The sequence below is a fragment of the Colobus angolensis genome, unplaced genomic scaffold, assembly GCF_000951035.1.
Source record: "Colobus angolensis palliatus isolate OR3802 unplaced genomic scaffold, Cang.pa_1.0 Scaffold54, whole genome shotgun sequence".
NCBI classification, from domain to species: Eukaryota; Metazoa; Chordata; class Mammalia; order Primates; family Cercopithecidae; genus Colobus; species Colobus angolensis.
In genome coordinates this window covers 1,220,658-1,229,798 of record NW_012118932.1, presented here as the reverse complement: position 1 = coordinate 1,229,798, position 9,141 = coordinate 1,220,658, and positions in this window count along the sequence as shown.

Genomic DNA, 9,141 nt, shown 5'->3' with positions numbered 1-9,141 from the left:
CATGTGAGAATTACAAGATGAAATCTGGGTAAAGACACAGCCAAACCATATCATTCCAACCTTAGCCCCTCCCAAATCTTTTTTTTTTTTTTTTTTTCTTTTTTTGAGACAGAATCTCACTCTCTTTTCCAGGCTGGAGTGCAGTGGCATGATCTCAGCTCACTGCAACCTCCACCTCCCAGGTTCAAGCAATTCTCCTGCCTCAGCCTTTTGAGTAGCTAGGATTACAGACACCCGCCACCACACCCAGCTAATTTTTGTATTTTTAGTAGATACTCAGTTTTGCCGTGTTGCCCAGGCTGGTCTCAAACTCCTGACCTCAGGTGATTCCCACCTCGGCCTCTCAAAGGGATGGGATTACAGGCGTGAGCCTCCACACCCAGCCTGTTCAAGTTATTTTTAACACCAGCTATCGGGACTACACATTCTCCTAACCAATGCTCAACTCACAGACACCTAAACGTGTTCATTTCACATTTCTATTTTCTTTTTCTTTTTTTTTTTTTTTGAGACAGTCTCACTGTCACCCAGGCTGGAGTGCAGTGGCATGATCTTGGCTCACTGCAACCTCTGCCTCCCGGGTTCAAGCAGTTCTCGTGCCTCAGTCTCCCAAGTAGCTGGGATTACAGGTGTTCGCCACCAAGCCCAGCTAATTTATTTGTATTTTTAGTAGAGATGGGGTTTCACCATGTTGGCCAGGCTTGTCTTGAACTCCTGACCTCAAGTAATCCACCCACCTCGGACTCCCAAAGTGTTGGGATTACAGGTATGAGCCACTGTGCCTGGCCAATTTTTGTATTTTTAGTAGAGGTGGGGTTTCACCATGTTGGCCAGGCTAGTCTTGAACTCCTGACCTCAGTTGATCCGCCCACCTTGGCCTACCAAATTATTTCACATTTCATGTGCCCTCTATAAATTACAAACAGTTTGTGGTCCTGGATACACAAACCTCAGGCCGATACTGTGCCACCCAACCACTCCTTGCCAAGGGCAGAAGTACTTTCAGGATTAATCAGTTACATTCTGGCAGAATCATGTGTAGTTCTGGTGACATCAGCCTATGACCGGCTCTCCCTCGACCACAGTTTTGCTATTTACAAGCAAAGAATTGGTGAAAAACAGTAATGCACAGCACATATGTTTTGTATGTGTGTATGTGTGTGTGTCTTGTTTGCTGAACTATTTGAAAGTGAGGTACCTTGACACTTTGTACTAGTCTGTTTTCATGCTGCTGATAAAGACATACCCAAGTCTGGATAATTTACCAGGAAAAAAGTTTAATGGACTTACAGATCCATGTGGTTGGGGAGGCCTGACAATCATGGTGCAAAGCAAAGAGGAGCGAGTCATGTCTTACGTGGACGGCAGCAGGCAACGAGAGAGAGCTTGTGCAGGGAAACTCCCCTTATAGAACCATCAGATCTTGTGAGACTTATTCACTATCATGCAAACAGCACAGGAAAGACCTGTCCCCATGATTTAATTACCTCCCACTGGGTCCCTCCCACAACATGTGAGAATTACAAGATGAAATCTGGGTAAAGACACAGCCAAACCATATCATTCCAACCTTAGCCCCTCCCAAATCTTTTTTTTTTTTTTTTGAGACGGAGTCTCGCTCTGTCGCCCGGGCTGGAGTGCAGTGGCCGGATCTCAGCTCACTGCAAGCTCCGCCTCCCGGGTTCACGCCATTCTCCTGCCTCAGCCTCCCGAGTAGCTGGGACTACAGGCGCCGCCACCTCGCCCGGCTAATTTTTTGTATTTTTAGTAGAGACGGGGTTTCACCGTGTTAGCCAGGATGGTCTCGATCTCCTGACCTCGTGATCCGCCCGTCTCGGCCTCCCAAAGTGCTGGGATTACAGGCTTGAGCCACCGCGCCCAGCCAGCCCCTCCCAAATCTTATGTCCTCACATTTCAAACCCAATCATGCTTTCCCAACAGTCCTCCAAAGTCTTAACTCATTTCAGCATTAACTAAAAAATCCACAGTCCAAAGTCTCACCTGAGACAAGGCAAGTCCCTTCCTCTATGAGCCTGTAAAATCAAAAGAAGTTAGTTACTTCCTAGATACAATGGAGGTACAGGCATTGGGTAAATACAACTGTTCCATATGGGAGAAACTGGCCAAAACAAAGGGGCTACAGGCCCCATGCAAGTCCAAAATCCAGCAGGGCAGTCAAGTCTTAAAGCTCCAAAGTGATCTCTTTTGACTCTCTGTCTCACATCCAGGTCACACTGATGCAAGAGGTGGGTTCCCATGGTTTTGGGCAGCTCTGCCCCCGTGTGCTTTGCAGGGTGCAGCCTCCTGGCTGCTTTCACAGGCTGGTGTTGAGTATCTGTGGCTTTTCCAGGTGAATGATGCAAGCTGTTGGAGCTACCATTTTGGGGTCTGGAGGATGGTGGCCCTCTTCTCACAGCTCCACTAGAGGGTGCCCCAGTAGAGACTCTGTGTGGAGACTCTGACCCCACATTTCCCTTCCACACTACCCTAGCAGAGGTTCTCCATGAGGGCCCTGCCCCTGCAGCAAACTTTTGCCTGGACATCTAGGTGTGTCCATACATCTTCTGAAATCTAGGCAGAGGTTCCCAAACCTCAGTTCTTGACTTCTGTTCACTCACAGGCTCAACGCCATGTGGAAGCTGCCAAGGTTTGGGGCTTGGACTCTCTGAAGCCACAGCCCAAGCTCTGTGTTGGCCCCTTTTAGTGATGGCTGGATTGGCTGGGACACAGGGCACCAAGTCCCTAGACTGCACACAGCATGGGGACCCTGGCCCTGATCCACTAAACCATTTTTTCCTCCTAGGCCTTAGGACCTGTGATGGGAGGGGCTGCCTTGAAGACTTCTGACGTGCCCTGGAGACATTTTCCCCATTGTCTTGTGGATTAACATTTGGGTCCTTCTTACTTATGCAAGTTTCTGCAGCTGGCTTGAATTTCTCCTCAGAAAATGGGATTTTCTTTTCTATTGCATTGTCAGGCTGCAAATTTTCCAAACTTTTATTCTGTTTCCCTTTAAAAACTGAATGCTGGCCAGGTGTGGTGGCTCACGCCTATAATCCCAGCACTTTGGGAGGCCGAGGCAGGCAGATCACGAGATCAGGAGATGGAGACCATCCTGGCTAACATGGTGAAACCCCATCTCTACTGCAAATACAAAAACAAAATTAGCCGGGCATGGTGGTGGGCACCTATAGCCCCAGCTACTCGGGAGGCTGAGGCAGGAGAATGGCATGAACCCTGGAGGTGGAGCTTGCAGTGAGCTGAGATCCGGCCACTGCACTCCAGCCTGGGCGACAGAGCGAGATTCCATATCAAAAAAACAAACAAACAAAAAACCTGAATGCCTTTAACAGCACCAAAGTTACTTCTTTAATGCTTTGCTGCTTAGAAATTTCTTCTGCCAGATACCCTAAATCATCTCTCTCAAGTTCAAAGTTCCACAAAGCTCTAAGGCCAGGGCAAAATGCCACCAGTCTCTTTGCTAAAACATGGCAAGAGTCACCTTTACTCCAGTTCCCAACAAGTTCCTCATCTTCATCTGAGACCACTTCAGCCTCGATTTCATTGTCTGTATCATTATAAGCATTTTGGTAAAAGCCATTCAACAGGTCTCTAGGGAGTTCCAAACTTTTCCACGTTTTCCTGTCTTCTGAGCCCCCAAAACTGTTCCAACCTCTGCCTGTCACCCAGTTCCAAAGTCACTTTCGCATTTTCAGGTTATCTTTTCAATACCACTCTACTGGTACCAACTTACTGTATTAGTTCGTTTTCAGGCTGCTGATAAAGACATACACAAAACTTGGTAATTTATACAGGAAAAAGGATTTAATGGACATACAGTTCCACATGGCTGGGAGGCTTTGCAATCATGGTGGAAGGCAAGGAGGAGCAAGTCACGTCTGAAATGGATGACAGCAGGCAAAGGGAGAGCTTGTGCCGGGAAACTCCCCTTTATAGTGCTAGTGGAAACAAGAATATAACAGCCTCCCCACGTGCTGTTACAGGCATGAGCTACCATGCCCAGCCGGAACAAACTTAAATTCAACAATTAAGTATTTTTGGATATTAAAACTGCTTTATTGAGTTATAGTTCACATGCCATACAATTTATCTACTTGATGTATACAAATCTACTTCTCTACAAAGTTCACAGAAAAAATAAAGTATAAAAGTCAGTGGTTTTTTTGTTTGTTTGTTTGTTTTAGACCTAGTTTCAGTCTGTCGCCAGGCTGGAGTGCAGTGGTGTGATCTTGGCCCACTGCAACCTCCGCCTCCCAGGTTCAAGCGATTCTCCTGCCTCAGCCTCCCGAGTAGCTGGGATTACAGGCGCCTGCCACAATGCCCAGCTAATTTTTGTATTTTTAGTAGAGACACTGGACAATTCAATGGTTTTTAATAAATTGAGAGGGTCCTGCTGGCATCACCACAAGCTAATTTTAGAATCCCCTTATAGAACCATCAGATCTCCTGAGACTCATTCACTGTCACGAGAACAGCACGGGAGAGACCTGCCCCGTGATTCAGTTACCTCCCACCGGGTCCCTCCCACAACATGGAATTCAAAATGAGGTTTGGGTGGGGACACTCCAACCATATCACACTTAATCTGAAAACTTCAGCATGCGCATCCTAAAAATGGACATTTTCCGGTATAACCATAATACTGATATCATGTATGAGAAACTTAGCAATAACTCACATTCTTGGTCTTGACTAGCCATTATGCCTCATACCATCCTTACTGCACAAAAGCCCTGGTGACAGGAGAGGGTAGCAGCCAGAACTGGTCAGAAGACAAGCCCCTCAGCAGCCATGAGCAGGGCTTATGGAGGTGAGAGGCTGGGGACAAGAGAAAGCTGTAGCTCAGTCTGGAGTTTGAGCAGAGGCAGGCCTTCTTTCTAGTCAACCCTCTTCCTGTGGGATATCCCCAGTTGGGGAATACTGTCCCTTTCACTGAGCTAGAGTTCACTCAGAGACTAAGTTGCTAGGCCAGAGGGACATTTTGGAATAACGTAGAGTCTCGGCTGGAGTGAACAAGATACGCTGCCATCACCACTACCACCTGGGTCATGTCCAGCCAGAGGAGCAAGATTGAATCTAGGCCCAGGAGAGCACGTAGGAAAAATACAGACCACCTCCTCAGTACTTGAGGAGAGCCTCTGCCATTCCCTTACTCTTGGTGAGGAAAGGGGCTGGGCTGTGGTTGAATAGAGCCTCTCCAAAGCCATAAGAAATGCTTGAATCCAAAGTTTACTTGGGCATGATTTTCCTGTAATTCCAATCAGTGAATAAAGAAGCATCCAGAGCGTGGAGTGATCAAGTAAATACAAGTCCTATAGATTTACAAATATTGACACAACTGGTCACAGGTACGTAGTGAGCTAAAAATTGAGTGCACTTTTTTTAGGTTTAGCTACTAAATACTTAGAATTTCTACAAAGTGCACTGTCAAATGTGTAACATCATAAATTTAATACACTGAAAAGTGTTTATAAGAATTGTATGCCTTCTGAGTTCACAGACTTTTTTATTTTTACTTTTTTGAGATGGAGTTTTGCTCTGTCACTCAGGCTGGAGTACAGTGGTGCAATCTTGGCTCACTGCAACCTCCGCCTCCTGGGCTCAAGTAATTCTCCTGCCTCAGCCTCCCAAGTGCCCACCACCACACCTGGCCAATTTTTGTACTTTTAGTAGACAGGGTTTCACCACATTGGTCAGGCTGTTCTTGAACTCCTGACCTCAGGGGATCCGCCCGCCTCTGTCTCCCAAAGTGCTGGGATTACAGGCGTGAGCCACCACACCTGGCTTCGAAACAGAATTTTAAACACACAGATAATGGCACATTGCTTCCTTCTTAACTATATCTTGACTCTTTCAAATAGATCTTTCAAAGCAGAAATTAAACCTCTGGGAAAATGTTGTTTCTAATAAAAAAACACAGGATGATATGCAGGAGAACTTGGAAGGCCACAGGATTGAAGTCTTCCTGTGCCAGGAGGGGCTTGGGGAGGCAGCAGTTCCATATTCTCACTGGTCAGGTGATTCCCATGCGTCAGGGGGACAACCAGATTGAAACTCAGGTCAGTAGGATTCCCAGTGCTCTACAGGTTCTCCAGTATACTTTGTTTTTACTTAACTTGCTGTTGCTTTATGTAATTGACCCATCAACGAAAATTACTAAACTTACTTACTAAACTTTTTTTTCTTAGTATGCCTACGTGTGTGTGTTGTGACTTTAGAAAAAACTTTAACAATGTCAGAGAGAAGACAGACAGCTGCTGTTTCACACACTGGAAATAACTGTTTTATAGTACTGGTGGAAACAAGAATATAACTTTAAGGAACAAAACTTTATTTTATTTTGAGACAGGGTCTTGCTCTGTTGCCCAAGCTGGAGTGCATGGCATGATCGTGGCTCACTGCAGCCTTGACCTCATAGGCTCAAGTGATCCTCCCACCTCAGCCTCCCCAAGTGCTGTTATAGGCATGAGCCACCATGCCCAGCGAGAACAATCTTTTAAATTCAACAATTTGGCGGGGGGGGGGGGGAATTTTAAAAACTGCCGTATTGAGGTATAATTCACATGCCATACTATTTACCCACTTAAAGTACACAAATCTACTTCTCTACAAAGTTCATAGAAAAAATAAAGTATACAAGTCAATGGTTTTTAATAAATTGAGAGTGTCCTGCAGCATCACCACAACCTAGTTTTAGAAAATTTCTCTCCCCCAGCCTAGGAAAACCCATTCCTACCAAAACAAACAAACACACACACACACACAAATTAGCTGAGCGTGGTTGTGCGTGCCTGTGGTCCCAGCTACTTGGGAGGCTGAGGCAGGAGGATTGCTTGAGCCCAGGAGGCAGAGGATGCAGTGAGCCAAGATCGTGCCACTGCACTGCCAGCCTGGGCAACAGAGACAGACTGTCTCAAAAAAAAAAAAAAAAAATTCTCTTCTCCCAAAAAGAAACCTCACTGGAAACAATTGGAACCCATTAGCAATTACTTCCCATTTCACCTTATACCACCACTTCACCCCTACCCTAGGCAACTGTTACTCTGCTTTCTGTCTCTGTAGTTTGCCAACTCCAGACATTTCATATACTTTGACTCACGTAACATGAGGTTTCTTCAGACTGGCTTCTTTCACTTAGTGTTATGTTTTCAAGATAATGTTTTAGCATGTGTCAGTACTTCATTCCTTTTTATGGCTGAATAATATTCCATTGTACTTATATACTATACCACAATTTGTTTATCTTCTCATTAGCTGATGATTATTTGGGCTGTTTCTGTTTTCGAGCTATTCTGAATAATGCTGCTATGAACAAGACGATACCTAGGAGTGAAACTGATGGTCACATGGTAAATATGTGTCCATATTTTGAGGAACTGCCAGATGGCTTTCCAAAGTGACTACACCATTTTACATTCCCAGCAGCCTGTCTTTTTTTAATTATAGTTTTCTGAGTGGGTATGAAGTAAAATCTTATTGTGGTTTCAATTTGCATTTCCCTAATTACTAATGATGTTCTGCATCCTTTTGTATGCTTGCAGGCTTACACGTTTATGGCAAACAAATTTTTAGCAAAGGTACTAAGGTTATTCAATGGAGGAAATCTTAGTCTTTCTAACAAGTATTGCTGGAACAATTGGAAGCCATACGCCAAAAAATGAACCTCAGCTGTTACATCATAAATAATGGATCATAAAACTAAAAATAAGAGCTAATGCTCTAAAATGTAGGAAACATAAAAGAAGATCTTTGTGACCTTGCATTCAGCAAAGATTTCTTAAGACACAAAAAACATGAACCATAAAAGAAAAAAATGGACAAATTGGATCTTATCAAAGTGGAAAGCTTTTGTTCTTCCAAAAAAAAACCATTAAGAAAATGAAAAGCTGGCTGGGCGTGGTGGCTCACACCTGTAATCCCAGCACTTTGGGAGGCCCAGACCAGTGGATAGCTTGACCTCAGGAGTTTGAGACCAGCCTAAGCAACATGGCAAAACCCTGTCTATACAACAAATACAAAAATTAGCTGAGTGTGGTGGCTCATGCCTGTAGTCCCAGCTGCCCAGAGGCTGAGGTGGGAGAATTGCTTAAGCCCAGGAGACGCAGAGTGCAGTGAGCCAAGATCGCGCCACTGCACTCCATCCTGGGTGACAGAGTGAGACCCTGTCTTAAAATAATAATAATAATAATAAGTAAAAAAATTTAAAAAAAGGAAAAAAAAGAAAAGAAAAGCAAAAAGGCAAACCACAGACTGGGAGAAAATATTTGTAGAACGTATACCTACTGCAGAGCTTATATCCAGAATCTATACATATGGAACTCTTGCAACTTAAAAAGAAGCCAAAAAACCTAATTTAAAAATGGGCAAAAGATTTGGACACCTCACCAGTATGGATATATAAATGACCAACAAGTACATGAAAAGGTGCATGACATGAATAGTTATTAGGTAAATGCAAATTAAAACTACAATGTAATACCTGTATACACCCACTAGAATGGCTAAAATTTGAAGACTGACAATGTGGGCAAGAATGCAGAGCAACTGGAGCTCTCATACATTGTTAGTAGGAACGCAAAATGGTACAGCCGCTTTGGAAAGCGGTTTGGCCACTTTTAAAGCTAAACCTATGCTTATTAATAGGACCTAGCAATTCTACTTTTAGGTATTTACTTAGGAAAAATAAAATACTATCACATTTGGGATTTTTAAGAAAAGAAAAAGAAACAATAAAAAAATTTTTAAAAGAAATGAAAAATATATTCACACAAAAATCTTGACCCCAATGTTTATAGCTACTTTATTCGTAATAGCCAAATTGGAAATAATCCCAATGTCCCTCAACTGTTTAACACCTCACAGCGTGTCCATGCAGTGGAATACTATTGAGCAATAAAAGGAACAGATTGTGGACACAGGCAAGAACATGGACAAATCTCAAAAGCATTATGGTATGTGAAAGAAGCAAGTATATGCCTAGCAGAGTACATACTAATGATTCCATTTATATCCAAATACTATATGATTCCATTTCTATGACATTCTAGAAAAGGCAAAACAGAAAGCTGCTCAGAGGTTTCCAGGGGTCAGAGGCAGGGTGTGGTGCTCACGCCTGTAATC